Here is a 16,302-nt window from a genome sequence, read left to right on the forward strand (position 1 = left end):
AATAAAAATAAAAAAAATAAAGAGATGTAGTTTCCTGGTGCTGCTGACAAGAATGCAAGCGGACACAGAAGAACACACAGCGAATGGACACAGAGAGCAGATAATGGGAGGAAGGGGAGAGAAATAAAGTAAAAACAAAAAAAACAAAAAAACAAAACTACTTAAAGTTGTGTGCTGGTAATAGGCACATCACCCCACCCCTGTGTACCTCAGTTTTCTCTAACACACCGCATAGGTACACAAATGCCCATGAAATAAATACTTAAATTCTATCAGAACTTGGCTATCTTCCCATGTGGCTTCTGATGTCTTATTTCTCCCTCCTGCTTTTATCAACAACTTCATTGTGTTTCCTTCCTAACAAGTTCTGTGCACACTTAAAAAGTGACATAGCTTTTAAGAAGTGTTCTTGTATGGCCCTGACTGCTGACATGGTGCCCCAATCCTTTGGATTCCCTTTCTTTCCTTTACCCATTCTGCACCAGCGAGATGCTATCATCAGACCTGGTGATTTACACAGCTTTTATTTGACAGACTTGAGGATTTGTGCACCAAGGCTGGTGAGCTCTTCTCACCAAGGTAGGTACTGTCGGATGTTTGCTGGGAAGATTCTGGCCAGCTGAGGTTGGGTTTTAGGAAGTGAGCAGAATGAATGGCTGCCAACACACCTTCCCTCACTGGAAGCCAGAGGTTTGTCTAAGTTGACCCATGTCCAGGCCCACCTGGGCTGAATCCAGCCAGTCTTTCCCCCAGGTGAGCACACTCGTGGTGACACAGTCTAGGCCAGAGGTCACTGTTCATGCAGGTCAGGGCTTTGGTGACAGTGGTAGGGAGGAGATTTCCAAGGCATTTTGCAATCAATCAGGAGCCAGCAAAGTTATTCAATTCGCAGAGACCTATCAGCTTGGGTTCCTAAGATTGTGGTTCTGATTTTGATGCTTTCATCATGAAACAGTGAGCAGAGCCAGGCACTGTTCTAAGCCACTTGCATGTAGGAAGTCCTTTAATCTTACAATTCTGTGAGATACTTTCTGTTATTATCCCCATGTGCATATGAGGAAACAAGGAACAGAGCGGTTAAATAATTTGCTTAAATTTCCATAGCAATTAGTTATGGAACTGCAGTGAATCCAGGAATTCTGGTTCTAGAACCTCTGATCCACCTGCCTATACTGCCTTCCTTCCTCTGAAAAGTTAAAAGGTCTCACCCTTTGCAGCCCAAGATAGAAAATCTGTTTCATTCAAGCTAGTCTTTCATAGAGCAAGGCAGTGCAGACTTGCCAACAGGACAGGCCCCCAAACCAGAAATTGGGACCAAAGGGTTAGCATCCATGGCAGTTTGAAATGGTTATGAATTCCAAAAATAGATACTGGATTATGTTTGTAATCTGGTCTGTACCTGGGTGTGACTAAGTTATGATTAGGGCTTTGATTGGGCCACGTCATTAGGGCCTTGAGCCCCCACCACCAGATAAAAGACATGGCAGAGGACGGAGTTGAGGGTTTTTGATGTTGGAGTTTTGATGTTGGAATTTGGTGCTGAAGCTTAAGCTGGAGCCCCGGGAAATAACTCACAGAGGAAACAGAAGCAAGCCCTGAGAAGAGAGGAACCCTGAACCCAGAGAGAAGCAAGACCCTGGAAGGGAGGAACCCAGGAAGCCTGAACCCTCCCAGATATCGGCAGGCATCTTGCTTCAACACATGAAAACAGACTTTGGTGAGGGAAGCAACTTATGCTTTATGGCCTGGTATCTGTAAGCTCCTACCCCAAATAAATACCCTTTATAAAAGCCAACCAATTTCTGGTATTTTGCATCAACACCCTTTTGGCTGACTAATACAGCATCCATGCGAATTCCACTCAGATAAATGGTCCTCTGATTACTTCCCAGATTTCCATCTCCAAAGGGCACTGTACGCTCTCCATTCCTAAGGTTTCACACACACACACATATGCACACACATCAGCTTAGCAGGTGTCACCATCACCAAAATAAATAGCTGAAATGCTTTAACCTTTGACTCCATCTTCCTGGTGTATCTTCTCCCCTTAGAAGGTTAAAAGGGAAGGAATACAAAGAAATAACTTGAGAAGCAAGAAGGCCAGCCCATGTGATATGGCCAATTATTTCTTCATTGAGTCAACAATTATTTCATAAGGGCCTCCCACAGGACTGACACTGCTAGGCACACAGCTGACCAAAGCATGAACAAGACCCTCCTCTTTAGCGGCAACCAGACTAGTAAGAGAGAAAAAAGATACAGAATAAGTAATGGGAATAGAAGAGACCGAGCAGCAAGTGCTTCCGAAGAGCAATAGCGCTCCAAAGGGAGTTGGGAGGGGCCCTCTGGCTTCCAGAGGAAGGAGAGTTTGACCTTCTGCCATCACCCAGCAGTTTTTCTGAGCTCCAGAGCCAGTCACTGAGTCCTCTTGGAACTTCTTGCAGTATCCATCTAGAAGTTCTGACTTCCAGCTGAGAAACAACACCCTTGGGCTGAGCTGGCCCAGGGCCGTGCCAGTCAGTGGTCTCTAGCCCCTTCTTCTAAGGAGCTGTCAGATTTTCCTGAATGACTAGATGCTTTAAAGCGGGGAGCGATAGCTTTGCAAGTTGATCCACCAATGTTTTGCCTGCTTCTCCTCTTGCTGCCAGGTCCAGTCCCTAGGAGTCAGCCTAGCTACGCAGTAAAGGAGCTAGGGACCTGTCCTGAGGACAGGACAAAATGAAGTTCATGAAACATAGCTGGAATGGAGATATTGTTCCGAACCGTATTTGCCTTTTAGCACTCTTGTACCTACTGGGGACTAGGATCAGATAGAGGGCATGGAGGCACAGAGAAGGCAAGAGCAGAGCAAAGATCACACAGCAGGCTGGTATCCAGAACCCAAAAAGTATTCAAGTCCCCCAAAGCTCAAAGGAGCATTGTTCTACTGCCAATAGTTAACTTTCCCAATCATTCATACATTTTTTTTTCATTCCATAGAAATTGGTTGAACACCTAACATAAAACTGATACTACAAAAAATTGTTTTCAGTGGCCAGAGCTTTTTCTTAAATATTAATGTCCCTAAAAACTGTAACACAAAATAAGAGAGAAAAGCCTTGCTAAAGCTTTGGGCCCAATTTATTTGTTCTAGGCCATGGTTTGCACGTACCTGAGTCTACTCCTTACGACATTGTGAAATTCCATAATCATGGAACTGATTTATTCTCAGAGAACAGATACCCGCATGTATTTAATGCCATTAGCAATGCATTTACTCATGTATTCATTCGTTCATTCGGTAAACAGTTTCCAAGTATTTCACGTTACTTAGTTCAGTCTGGTGGGGAGTGTGGAGTCTGATAGGAAGTGGACAGACGTGTGGCCTCAAAACATCTCTTCATTGTCCAATGCTTTCTGTCTTCTTGTGGCAGTTTTCCATGGTCCCACAAGTCAGTGCTGTAGGCAGGTCCCTTTGTAAGAAGAGAAAACATGGAGGATCAGAAAGTTCAGGTAACTTAGCTGCAAGCACGTGGTAGACATGCCCAAACAAATGGTAATAGAAGGCTAAGCCGGGAGAAGGAGGAATTGAAAAGCTCTGTGCTAGAGGCTGTGGAATGCATGTTTAGAGTGTAAACTTAGGAAAGAAGTCCTCTGACCCCAGGAAGGAAGCTGAGATGAGATAACATCCACAAAGGCAGCTCCTGACCATCCAAGGGCTTTTTCCATCACCCTGGAGGAGGATTTATACTCATTGGTTGAGGAAGGAGGTAACTTGAGGGAGCACAGTTTGCTGGTTAACATAGAAGCCAGAGACGTGCCTTAGTTAGCCTCTTTGTAACCAAGGCAGATTGGAGACAGAATGCTTTTGGAATAATTTCCTAGATGATCTAATCCAGGGGCATTTAGGTGAAGGTGGGTGGGACACAGGCCTGACTCTGGGTGGGGTGAGGGGGGTGAGGAGCAGAGGTCACAAAGAGGAAATGGCCCCTGGCCTCAGCCAGGTCTGCTCCGGCTTCAGGGTGGATGAGGCCTCTCGCAGCAATTCAAGGTCGCCCCAGAGCTCACCCCCGGACCATGCAGACACAAGGTTCCCAATTACTCATTAGCTAGCCTGGGTGCTGGCCTCCAAGTCCCTGTCCTTGATCACAAACACAGATGAAAGCCAAGCCGCTGGCTCTGGGAGAGGCCGGCCTGATAGCTCAGTAGCTATCTCAGCCACTGGCATTATCAAAGCCGGGGACAGCCAAGACAGGGGAGGGGGGCTGGGCTTTCAGACTGGCCTGATCCCTTTGCAACTGTTCCCTCCATCCCACCCTACTCCTCACCCAAACACAACCAACCCAAAGCAAAACAAAACAAAACAGAAAATCATCATTAGTAGGGAAGGGACTTTAACAGATGGCTTCCAGTCCAAAGATTCCCTAAGCAGCTTTGGCAGGGACACACCAAGGTTCACTGATGATAGGGAAGAATCCTTCTGGAAGTGCTTTGCCTGGGCCTGTGAAGTGGACTGCTCTACCCTGACCTCCAGGCAGATTGGGTGCAGGTCCAAGGCATGTCCTAGCCATTCCCAGCCTCTGCCTTCCTTCCTCCTCCCCTCACTAAGGGACACGTGGGGAGCTGCCCTAGCTGCTCCAAGCCTTTCTTACCCATCCTTCATCCACTGAGATGTGAGAAGGCTGGAAAGCAGCAAGTCCTTTCCACAGCATTATCTGAGGGAATTCAGTTTGCCACCAGAACGCTCCAGTCCTTTACCCCAAACCTGGAACCAATCAACTACATTGCCGAGTTCCTTTCTTGTCCCTGGGGCTTTGTGCACTGTCCCCTAAATGGGGCTTAATGGTTGATACTCTACCTAGGGAAACTGAAGGATAGGAAAAGATAGGTATTCAGAGTCTCCAAAGGTCACTGCTCTTGACTCTCAAGCTCCTTGATAAATAGCTAACAGTAACGAAACTCCAGTGAGGGCTAATGGTCAGAGCACAGCAAAGAAAGCGACAGGAAGTCTTCACCCATTCCAATTGCTCAACATTCAAGAAATGTTTAAAGAATGTCTACAATGGATATGCCAGTTGTCAAGCAAACAATGGAGGTAGATTCAAAGACCTAGATCCTGGTGTCAACAAGTTCTTAAACTTGCAAAAGAATAATGTAAACAAACAAGAATTATATCATCAAGGGCTATCATTTATCAAGCACCTACTCGGTGCTCTATTTTTCACAGCAATCATATAGGATTGTGCTATCATCCCCCTTTTATAGAAGTGGAAACTGAGGCTCAAAGAATGTAAGATCAGGTTTCTGGCAAGGTGGCAAGTCGCAGGGCTAGGAATCGTAAACTCAACCTGGCGAACATGACCCAGGTAGCAAGGAGAAGAAATATTTGACATTGTGGGCCCCTAGGTACTATCATTTTCTCCTCACTTGGCGTCCAAGTCAGTTTTCTTTTTTTCCTCCTTGTTAGAGTTTCCCAGCCGCTAAGGCAAATACCTTACAATGGGTTGGCTCAAACAAGGGGAATTTATTGACTCATGGTTTCGTTGTGTTTTTTTAAGATTTTTTTCTCTCCCCCCTCCCCCCATATTGTCTGTTCTCTATGTCCATTCACTGTGTGTTCTATGTCCGCTTGCGTTCTTGTCAGGTGACACTGGGAATCTGTGTCTCTTTTTGTTGCATCATCTTACTGCATCACCTCTCGTGTGTGTGGCACCACTCCTGGGTGGGCTGTGCTTTTTTTTGCGTGGGACAGCTCTCCTTGCAGGGTGCACTCCTTGCGCATGGGGTCCCCCCCCCCACAGAGGGCCCCCCCTAAGTGGCACGGCACTCCTTGTGCACATCAGCACTACATGTGGGCCAGCTATCCACATGGATCAGGAGACCCTGGGTATCGAACCCTGGACCTCCCATGTGGTAGGTGGATGCTCTATCAGTTGAGCTACATCTGATTCCCTGATTCATGGTCTTAAGACTAGGAGAAGTTCAAAACCAAGGCCTCGGCAAGGCAATGCCTTCTCTCCAAAGACTGTGACATGCTGGGGCTGACTGCCAGTAATCCTTGGTCCTTGGCTTTCCTGCCACATGGCAATGCATACAGCAGTGGCTTCTTTTTCCTCCTTATTCTGTTGTTCTGTTGACTTCAGCTTTTCTCCCCCCACCTATCCTCTGGCTCTCTCTCTCTGTCTGAATTCCACTCTGTTTATCAAGGACTCCAGTAACCCAGATTAAAGCCCAACCTGATTCAGCTGGGCCACACCTTAGCTGAAGTAACACCTTCAAGAGGTCCTGTTTACAATGGGTCCACACCCACGGGGGTGGATTAAGACTAAGAACTTGTTTTTCTGGGGTCCATAACTCCAAGCCACCACGTTCCCCCACTGCATCTTTTCTGTCTCTTTTGCTTCTTTACCAGCCCCCTTCTGAGTTTGGAGGGTAGATTTGACCTACAACCGCCTTTTCTTTTGTTCCCCTGTTGCTGAAATCAATTCCTGGGGTTTCAGTCATCACCTTTTTACTTACGGCTTCCACTTCACATAGCATTCTGGACCCCCATTTTCATCTCTAAATCATTTTGATGCCTAATACCACCTTGGCATTCTCGGGTCACTTTTCTCAGGATTTCCTTGCCATGTGCTGGGGACTATTCCAATGGCCTGAATTTCCTTTTTTGTTTTATTCTCTTCCTATTCCTGGCCTCTTCCTCTGGCATCTTGATTTTACTTCTTAAACATCTTTTTTATCATAGCAGTACCTTACTCAGAAATTTCCAGTGGTCCCCCAATGCCTATAGAACGATGTCTGTATGTCTAGAGAACCCTCTGTATCTGGGGCCCAATCTGCTTTCAGACCCTATACCCCAGGGCCATGGACTTTTTGTTCCCTGGGCCCCACTAACCACCTCCCCCTACCACCTCCAACACACTCTTCAGGATATAGCCAGAACAGTGTGTCTTATAGAACTGGTTCTGATCCCATGAAGAGATGTCTACACCCCACCCACTAACCCCCACCCCCCCATCTCTGAACTCCCCTGGCTCTTTGTTATGTCACACCCCTGGGTATTTCCGTTTGGCCTTGCTTTGTATTTGGTTTGGTGCAGAGAGAGGTTGAGCCCTGAAGTTTGAATGAGTTTGAATTATGGCTCAGCAGCTTCTTAGCAATGTGATTGTGGTCCTTTCATTTAACCACCCCCCCCCCCCTTTTTTTTTTTTGCTCCCATCTGTCAAATGGGCAGAAGACTATAAAGCTGCTAAGAAAGTTATGAACAAAACCATGCCAAAACCCTCTACATGAGCACATGATTCACAGACAGTCATTATCAAGATGCATGTAGAATGTACATTTATTGAGATTGGCTCTGAGAAGCTTCTATTCGCTTTTGCATCAAAAGTCACCCGCTCAGAGGCAGGAATACAGAAACCAATACCGTGGTTGTTGAATGCTGGTTGTGTGACCCCACGGCCTTCCTGGAATCAGAAGCCTCTGATCTCCACTGCAGCCCTTTCCTACTATCTGCCCGTGTCTCCCAGAGTGCCTCAGTATCCACCCCCATGCCATACTTATGTTATTTAGGGTCCTTGCATGAAAGAACTCAGCTGTAGGTGGAAATGAATGTTGCAAGCTTCTCGATGGAACAGGAATCGTAAATCACTCTGATGCTGGGATAAAACACGAAGAAGCCCTGCCTTGCAAACCTCAATTCCCTAAACCTCTGTAAAAAGCGGCCCTGACACCCCAGGAGACCTGGCAGGAGATTCCTTTCCTCTGTTGCTGGGCATTTGGCTGTTCTCACTCTGGCTGAACCCCAGCAGCTCAAAGGCACATAAAAATTTTAAAATCCCAACACCCCCACCCTAGATGTAAATGCAGACTCCAAGCCACGTCACTCGTGGCTTTCCTCTTCTATCTCCTAAGGCCGAGTTAAACCCCTTTGCGCCTCTAGGTTATAAATCAGGAAAAAGTAGGGTGACTGGGCTCTCTGGAGCAGCTTCTTTATCCCATCCTCCCCGCCCCCTTCTGGCGGCTCATCCTAGAATCAAGGCCCGGCGTCATCCGTATCTCAGGTGGGTGTCCCAGCTGGGGGTGACCCCAAGGAGCCCCAGTCTCTGGCCTTTGCAGTTGTGCCAGGGAATGCTTAAGGCCAAGGCCCTTGAGCCTGGGAGGGGAGAACACTGGTTGCAGATGCAAGCTTGCAAGAAGCTTTGATGTTCCGAGCAGGATTGGGAGGCGTGGGAAGGGAGACTTCTGTTCCCTAGAGCTCCCACGAGGCAAAACCTTTCCGTTATCTTAGAGGCCTTAGCATAGCCTAAAGGTGCTGGCTAAAGTCTTTCTTGGCCCAGACTAAATCAGGCCAGAACCAAAGAACGCACTTGAATCAAAGTGGAAAATTAGACTCGGAGCAGGGGAAAGCTCTCCTCTCCAAAATATATATGCATCAAAGTGTACCCCTGTCTAGCTGGGACAAGAGCCATCAAAATGCAAATGTGGGTTTTGAGAATGCTAATGTTGGAAGTGGAGAACAATACTGAGACAGACTTCTTGGGGCCAGAGAGAGGGCCCCAGGGCAGGATGTGGGAGCCGAGTAGGGGGCAGGGATGAAAGGGGGAAAGGAAGCCGTGTGACAGAGCCTGGAGATGAGAAAGCAGCAGGAGTCGATAGAGGTTGAAAAGCTGCTGGGGCCCGACTAGAAAAGGGGAGTGCTGGAGAGGCTGGGTCAGAGGACCTGAGCACTGAGCACTGACCTGAGGCTGTGTGCCCGGGAAAGGGGAGGGTGAGGTCAGGGGCATTTCTCTGAGTGGCAGCCCGGCAGGGTGGAGGGTTAGGACGTGACCCGGGTCTGGGCTTGGACTTGAGGTCAAGGCCTGAAGAAACAGACAGAAGGATCTGTGTTTCTGCAAGGGCTGTGAAGCCTGTGAAACTAACATGTGAGGCAGCAAAAGGGCTGGTGAAGAGGGGCTTAAGAACAGGGTGTTGGTTCAAATCCAGGATTGCATCCAAGTGGTGACCCTGAGATCTGCTTCTTGGCAATTTAGGTGAATAGTTTTCTCTCTGTGTGCCTGACTTTCTTATCTGTAAAATGGAGATCATTAGTTGCTGGGAGGAATAAACAAGTTACAACAGGGCCTAGCACAGGGTACATGCTTGGTGAAGAAACTCGAGGCTCAGCAAGACTTGATAACGCGTGCACCTAGGAAGTGATGGAAACGAATGGAATTGACGGACACTGGATTCCAACATGAACTGCCTGTACCAGTCTACCCAGCCACACCGCCTGCTTCTCCCAATGGTAGGGTGAGCCGCCTTGTACCCAGAGGGGGCGTTTGGGATCCCAGGGAGGTGGAAGAGTGGTCGCAGTTGGGTGGCCAAGAGCCAATGCCGAGGAAGACGCCCTGAGCCATCAGTGCTGGGAATGGATGTTGACTTGGGGGAAGGGGGCTTCTGTTTGTCTTCAGGGCTTGGTCACTCACCACGTGTCAGCAGTGTGGTCTTTATTCTTGGCCCACAGGGAGAGCCAAACAAACAAGTAAATAAATAAATCATTGTTGCAAGAGAGTCTCCCCACCTTGGCGTTAAGTTCCTGGAAGGCAAGGATTTGTGTCCCCTACATTTTTTTTTTATCCTCCTGGGCCTTGTACGGCATTCCATCCATGGCTGTTAATGAGTTCATTCACTTGAAAGTCTCTTTGGTGCCAGGCTCCATGCTACATGGAGAGAATACACAGAGGCAAACATGATCCCTGCCCCTGGGTAACTCATCGTAGTCTGGTGAATGAATAAAAGAATGAAAGAATGAATGGAAACGGGTGGGAAGGGCCAAGATTTTTTGCTAATTGCTTTATGAACTGGTAGGTAGCCCAGAGGTATACCCCTCAGACATCCCTCTTACATTTGGCTGCAGATCTGAGCCATGAGGACGGATTTGGTTACATTTAGTGATATTAAGCAGCCACTGACCAGGCTTCAGAGCACTGCATTTTTTATAAAAACAGAAAAATGATGCCCCCGACCTGCTTTATCCAACATACACTCCAGGAATGGAGTTTCCAAGGGAGATGATAGGGCTCCCTGAGTTATTCAAAATCTCTCACCTCGGTTCTCCTGGGACCAAAGACTATCACGGGCAACAGGTGGCAGAGGGCCCTGGGAGCTGAGAGGTTGCTTTGGGTGAAGCTAACTGGTCTACCTGGTAACACACTGCTAATCCCTTTGATTTTCTATCACAGAGAGGCTGCTAAATGAGCTATATAGCTTGGAGCTACACAGAGCTCTACTGGGAGGACCCCATCTGCCCAGAGGTTAGTGGAAGGGTTCAATAAAAAGGCTGAATCTTACAAAGGAGGGCAGCTTTGCAAAATAGTTCAAGAGAACACATGCACTTCCTCACACATCTGTGCAAGACTCATTCCTGGGGATTAACCCAGGGACAGGGTGATGCATTGCCTCTTCAGTGGAAACACCACAGCCTGAGGGAGCTGAGGAAACCAAAAGTGAAAGAGGCAAAGGGCTTTGCTAGAACTCAAACAGAACAAAGAGCTGGATGGGGCGAGACTGGCCCAGGGCCTAAGAGCAGTAACTAACAGGACTTGAATGAAATGGTTCTGCAAGCTAAGCGGCCGCCAACTCACCACACCCTCCTCCACCAGCTTTCCCAGTCAAAGAGTTCATGCTGCGGGCTATGAACTGCCTTAACCACAAGGGGAGTCGAAGGAACCTAGAGCACTCCCTACCTCCTGCCCTGGGGAGCCAGCCCAAGGAAAGAGACCCTCCTAGAGACTGCTCAAGGAGGTAAGGACAGAGGCTGACTGATAGATTCATAGGGAGATATATTTAGAAGTTGGAGAACCCTGCAGATCCCCATCAATATTCCGGAATGACTAAGAAAGGGCACAAGCAAGCCCCGACTGGGATGTTGGTCGTTGTGGGAAGGGCTAGATTTTATAATACGCATTTTTACAAGGAGGAAATAGGGGAGAAATGAGCGAACCAGCCTTTGAAAACAGTTCAGTGCGATGAGTTCTCGCGCTTCTCCATCATCATCATGACCTTGGACTACCAAATCAAGGTTAGCCTCTTAACATGTCTTCTCAATTCTGCTCTGTCCTTCCTCTCCCCACTTCTACTTAATTTGTGCCCCATGCTTCAGTGAGTAATAGCTTTAAAATACAAACTGGAACATCCTCTTCCTGCTTACAACCCTCAAATGACTTCCCATTGCTCTTTGAATCAGATCGAGATCCTCAACATGTTCTACAAGGCCCTCCTTCCCGTCTCTCCTCCCATCTCTGTCTCCACCAGCGAGGCAGGCTTTCTCTGGTTCCCTGAATATGCAGGCTCCATCCAGCCACACCCTTTAGAACTCAGTTCAGTTTGTAATTATGTGTGTCCATGTGGTTGTTTGATGGGTAATTGTTTAACTGGATTGACTGATGGCTTGGTCTGGTCTTACCCCATTGGACAGTAAGCTCTCTGAGGACAGTGACTAGTTTTGCTCCCTATTGTAGTCCCAGTGCCAGACAGAGTGCCTGACACAGAGCAGATGCTCAATAAATGTTTGCTGAATAAGTGAAAGAATAAAATAATGGAGCCATCTCTTCACTTCATGGATGCTTCATGACTGGAAGGATCTTAGAAGCCATCCAGGTTAGATGAAGAACCTAGGGCTTGGAGGGGGAGTATCTTGTCAGAGACCACATGGGTTGGCCATCAAGGAGCTGAGACTTGGTTCTGGATATTACCTCTCCTCTCCTCGACGACGTTGATCTAACTCAGCCAACTTGTGGTGGTGTGTGGTTGGGGCAGGGGTGGGGGTGATGGTGGCAAGGCCAGCTCCTAGGTCACAGCTGAGGGAACAGTACCCAAAAATCTCTTCCGCCATGTGTAAACTTCCCCGCATTAGTATCCCTCTTCCTCAGAAATAGCCATGGTTGGCTCCCAGACACGACAGCTAATTCAAAGACACAGCAGTATAAATTATTTTTACAGAGTTATTTCTGCCAGGTTTGGAAATGCATTCTTTTAGTCCAATAAAAATATGTAGGCTGAGGCTTCCACATATGAGACCAAACACCAAAATAAACAAAACATCAAAACAGATGACCAAACTTTTTTTACCGTGGTCACTTCGGTAGAGAAGGCTGGAGCTTGTTTTCGCTAGGTTCATATTCACCAGTGAGTTCTGGAAGGTGACTATCTTGTTTACCGTTGTTCTCCCTGGCTCATAATAGGTGATCTATAAATACCTGTTGAATGAATAAACGAATGGACCTTTAATTGATCCTGAAAGAGTCCTTGATGGCAGGGGCAAAATTACAGCACACGAAGTGCCGTATCATATATTCTGGCATTGATTTGCCAGACTATTTGGCCTGTCTCTTAAGAAGGCCTATTATGTTATAATATAATTGCCCTACAGACCCAGAAGGCAGGTTCTAATATTTGTTGGCTATTTGAATTCAGGTGAGTTATCTGACCTGTCCAAGTTTCCAGAGCCTTGTCTGTTAAATGAATATAATAATATTATTATTATTAATAACAATAATAAAATCTAGGGGAACAAACATTAAGCAAATTAATACAAATAAATGTAGCAAATTAGAGTACCATAATAGAGAATAACAGTGGGATCTAAGTCAGTCTAGGGTACAGGAAGGGTCTCTCTAAGAAAGTACCATTTGTGCTGAGAAAGAAGGAGGCGTTAAGAGGCAAGAAGAGGTGACCTAGGGAAAGACTGGGGTTCCAGATGAAGGGAAGGGCCAGTGCAAAGGCACGAGGCAAGAAAGAGCTGGGGGAGGGAGGAAGGAATTGTAGCATTGCAGGAGAGATCTAACAAGGATAAGACTGGAAGGGGAGGGAAGCAGGAGATACCCAAACGTTTAAGAGGAACTGGAGGATTCCAGGCTGCGGGTGGAAACTTGTTTGTGACTGAGGAGCAGGAACCAAATCTCAATGTTCTTCCTGCTGCAAAGATAAGAGCTAGAATCTCGGAGCCACCAAGGAACTTTAAAGATCATCGGGCCCAAACCTTTCTTTTTAAAGACAAGGAAAAAGAGAAACTGCTATTGACAAGAGGCCTGGCCAGGATCACGCGTGAGTTTAGCTGTGCACAGACCGAAAACTGGTTTTTTAACCGACTCCAGTTTTGACTCTCCTTTCCTCCGTGATGTATATAATCTGTAGCTCCTCTTGCAATTGGGGTGGAACTAAAGGGCAGCCCGAAAATGGAATGCCCTGGGGCCCACAGGCCAGGCTCGCTGGAAATATGGGGAAGAAGCTCAGAAACTTTCCTGCCGAGGCGGCCCGGGCGAGCTGCTCCCTGCCAGGCCGAGCGGGGAGCCTCCGCTCCCGCTCAGGAATGGAAATTTGGAGCTCAAAAGCCCTGCGGCAGCCTCCTGTGTAGGTGGCTCAGCCTTTTCTTTTTATTTCCCTCGCAGGCCTCCCTACCTGCCTAAACAAACAGCCAGCACCTCCCACCCTCTCCCCGCCCCCAGGACAGGAAACAAGCAGTGACAGCTACCAGCCCGCGCCTCCCGCGCGGACCCCAGAGCGGCCTGGCTAGCAACCCGGCGCCGCCGCGCTGCGATTGGCTGCGCCGGGGGTCGAGGCGGAGCGCTCGGCCAATCGGGAGCGCGGGCCGGCCGGGCTGCGCTGGGAGCGCTCGCGCCGCCGGGAGGCCGTGGGGAGCGAGGTTTTACATGCCTGTGGTATTTGCTCAGAGGGGCATGACCACTTTGGGCAAGTCTTTAAATGTGAGTCAGCTTTCGGCCGATCCCTGGGAAAAATTCCTTCGGTGTTGTCAGGCAGGGCTCGCTCGCTGCAGCTCTTTTTTTTTTTTTTTTTTTTAAACAATTCAAAAGGGATAATCCCACTCAATGGGGAAAGACACTCGGACCCTGTCGCCGGCCCCCCTGGAAAGAGGCCGCGGGCAGTGCGCGGGGGCCCGGCCACCTCGGCTCTGGGGCCGCCGGAGGTGGGACAGATCCCCCAGGTGGCAGCCCCCTGAGAATGGGGGTTCAGGAAGGTCGGGCACCTACCTGCCCTGGGGGCCCTGCCTGCGCTATCCCCCATCTTCAGCAGAGCGCGGGCAGGCCAGAGAGCACGTAGGTCAGTGCAACGGCGCCCCCTGGAGTTGTGCGGCACCCCTGCCTTGGCAGGGGCAGCCTGCTTCCCTGGCTTCGCCTGGCTGCCCTCCCCATCTCACCGTCGTCCCAGGCCTTCATCTAGTGGCCGTGCGATGGGCACCTCCCACGGTGGCGACGTGCACAGGGCACTGCAGGAAGCGCACGGGCCTGGGAGAGTGAAAACCCGGGGTGTGCGCCTAGCTTGCTCTCCCTAACTTGTGGGGGCAAGTCACCTCTGCACTTCTCGTCTCAACTTCCACGTCTTTAAGATGAAGATGGCCTAGGAGGGTCCCCGTGCTGTGAGTGGAGCTACACCAGGCCATCTGACCTTGCCCCTGATTGGAGCTTGTGGGTTTGAGGTAGATGTATCCGCGTGACTTGCCAACCTGTTCCACGCAGCTCGAGGGATGCGCCCCTATCTGCGCGGTGTTGGCTCCCCATATCTCATTTCAGACACTCGCAGCAGGCAGGAGTGTAAAGAAGACTGAAGGGCTGAAGGCAGTGGGCAGGGGCTGGAGCCAAGTATGTGAAGTTTGACTTTAAATGAACATCTTGTGCCAAAGAAGAGGCAATTTGCCCCCTAGGGGGAGTCAATACCTTAGGCACTTTTGATAACAGGCTGCAATACTTGGACGACCAGATTAGCTCTCAGGGTATCTACTTGGACGACCAGATTAGCTCTCAGGGTATCGAGTCACAAGAAGGGTTGCCCCGGGAGAGGCTGTAGAATCTCTGCCTGAGAATCTTTTAAGGATAAGGCAAGAGCCACATGCCTCATTTGAGGGGCCTTGAAATCCAGGCCAAATGCAACCCTTGGAGTCTTCTGGATCAGTAAGAACCCAGGAGCCCTGACCTTGGCGTGTGAAAAGGATGGTGTGATTGAAAAAAAAGCATTGCACTCTGCTGCCATTGCACTCTGCTGCTAACTCAGGGGTGCAACAGGGGAGGGGCAAGTCCCCAGCCTGTTGTCCGTCTCCTTTTCATCTGCTGCAAAAGGAGGGATTAGACTTATTGACCTCCAAAAGTCCCTTCCAGGTCTGATACTCCATGATTAAATGTCAAGAAATTCAGACCACAGCGCACTAGGGGTGTTTTTGCTGTTGTTTTATATAGATGAAGGCCATCTGAGAGTTCATCAAACTCTGTGATTGGTTTTAAATCAGCCCATCCACTGCCTGCAACGGGACATCTGTGTGGCGGTGGGGTTTTGCTATGTGAATGAGTATTTTAGTTATTCTGTTCCTACAGTCCGCGCCTACCTTGGTTTTACAGCCTGAGCCAGCCATTGTTCTCACTCTGCCTTGGTTTCCCCACCTTGGTTTACCTTTTCCGACATCCTGGGCTTCTGATGAATTGCATTTGCCAAATTTGGCTTCCCTGGAAACAGGACTGTGAGTCTGGAGGAAGGAAAACAAGTACCAGATTGGTTCATGTATACTATTTCAGAAATAAGGAAGGACGTCTAGGCCGTCATCAGGAGGCTCAGACAAGCATGCACTGTTTGAAAAAGAGAGAGAGAGAGTGAGAGACCTCCGAAAGTCAGTGGGCACCCATGTAGCCTAGTAGAGAGTTGGGTTCTGCTTGGGCAGGTCAGGGAAGGCTTCAGAGCAAGTGACATCAGGGAACATACTTACGGGTGAGAGGAGTTTGTCCTGCACTGAGAAATATGTCCTGGCCGAGGGTGGGGCATGAGCAAGGCAGAGAGGAACCGGCGTGCGGAGTGGGGCTTGGGCCACCTGCAAAAGGCCAGTCGCCAGGTGTATTGGGAATACACAGTGGTCAGGTAAGGAGGCAGACCTGGAGCTGGAAAGCAGGGGTCTCAGTGGTCTTAGCTGTCATGGTAAAGAATGTGAACTTTATTTTGTGGGAAAGGGAGAGCAAAGGCAGGGTTTTATGTAGGCAGGAGAGATCAGTGGTGAAGAACGTTGGTTTTCAAACTTCAGTTATGCAGTGAAATCTAGGTCATGCCCAACATTTTGAAAGTGGAATGGATGAGTATAGAATGGAATAGAAAATGTTCATGCATACTGAACATGCCTGTAAAAGGGTAAATATTATTTCATGAAAAAATGGGCGTGTGTGTGTGTGTCCTGGGGTTGTGGTATAAAAGGTGCTTCTTACTGTAGGTCATGGTGGGGAAAAAAACCCAAAAAGCCCGAAATCCACTGGATTTGCAGATCTTTCAGGCTGCCCCAGGGAGACA

The 16,302-nt window shown here is 48.6% G+C and overlaps 1 long non-coding RNA gene across 1 annotated transcript; it reads right to left on the reverse strand.

Annotated features, from left to right (window-relative positions):
• Window positions 1-985: 985 nt before the first annotated feature.
• Window positions 986-12,221, reverse strand: LOC131274779 (uncharacterized). The gene is made up of 2 exons (XR_009182060.2): window positions 12,094-12,221; window positions 986-3,455 (listed from the first exon to the last, which is right to left on the reverse strand). It is a non-coding gene; the product is annotated as an uncharacterized lncRNA (long non-coding RNA).
• Window positions 12,222-16,302: the final 4,081 nt, after the last annotated feature.

Source organism: Dasypus novemcinctus, chromosome 20, assembly GCF_030445035.2.
Source record: "Dasypus novemcinctus isolate mDasNov1 chromosome 20, mDasNov1.1.hap2, whole genome shotgun sequence".
NCBI lineage: Eukaryota > Metazoa > Chordata > Mammalia > Cingulata > Dasypodidae > Dasypus > Dasypus novemcinctus.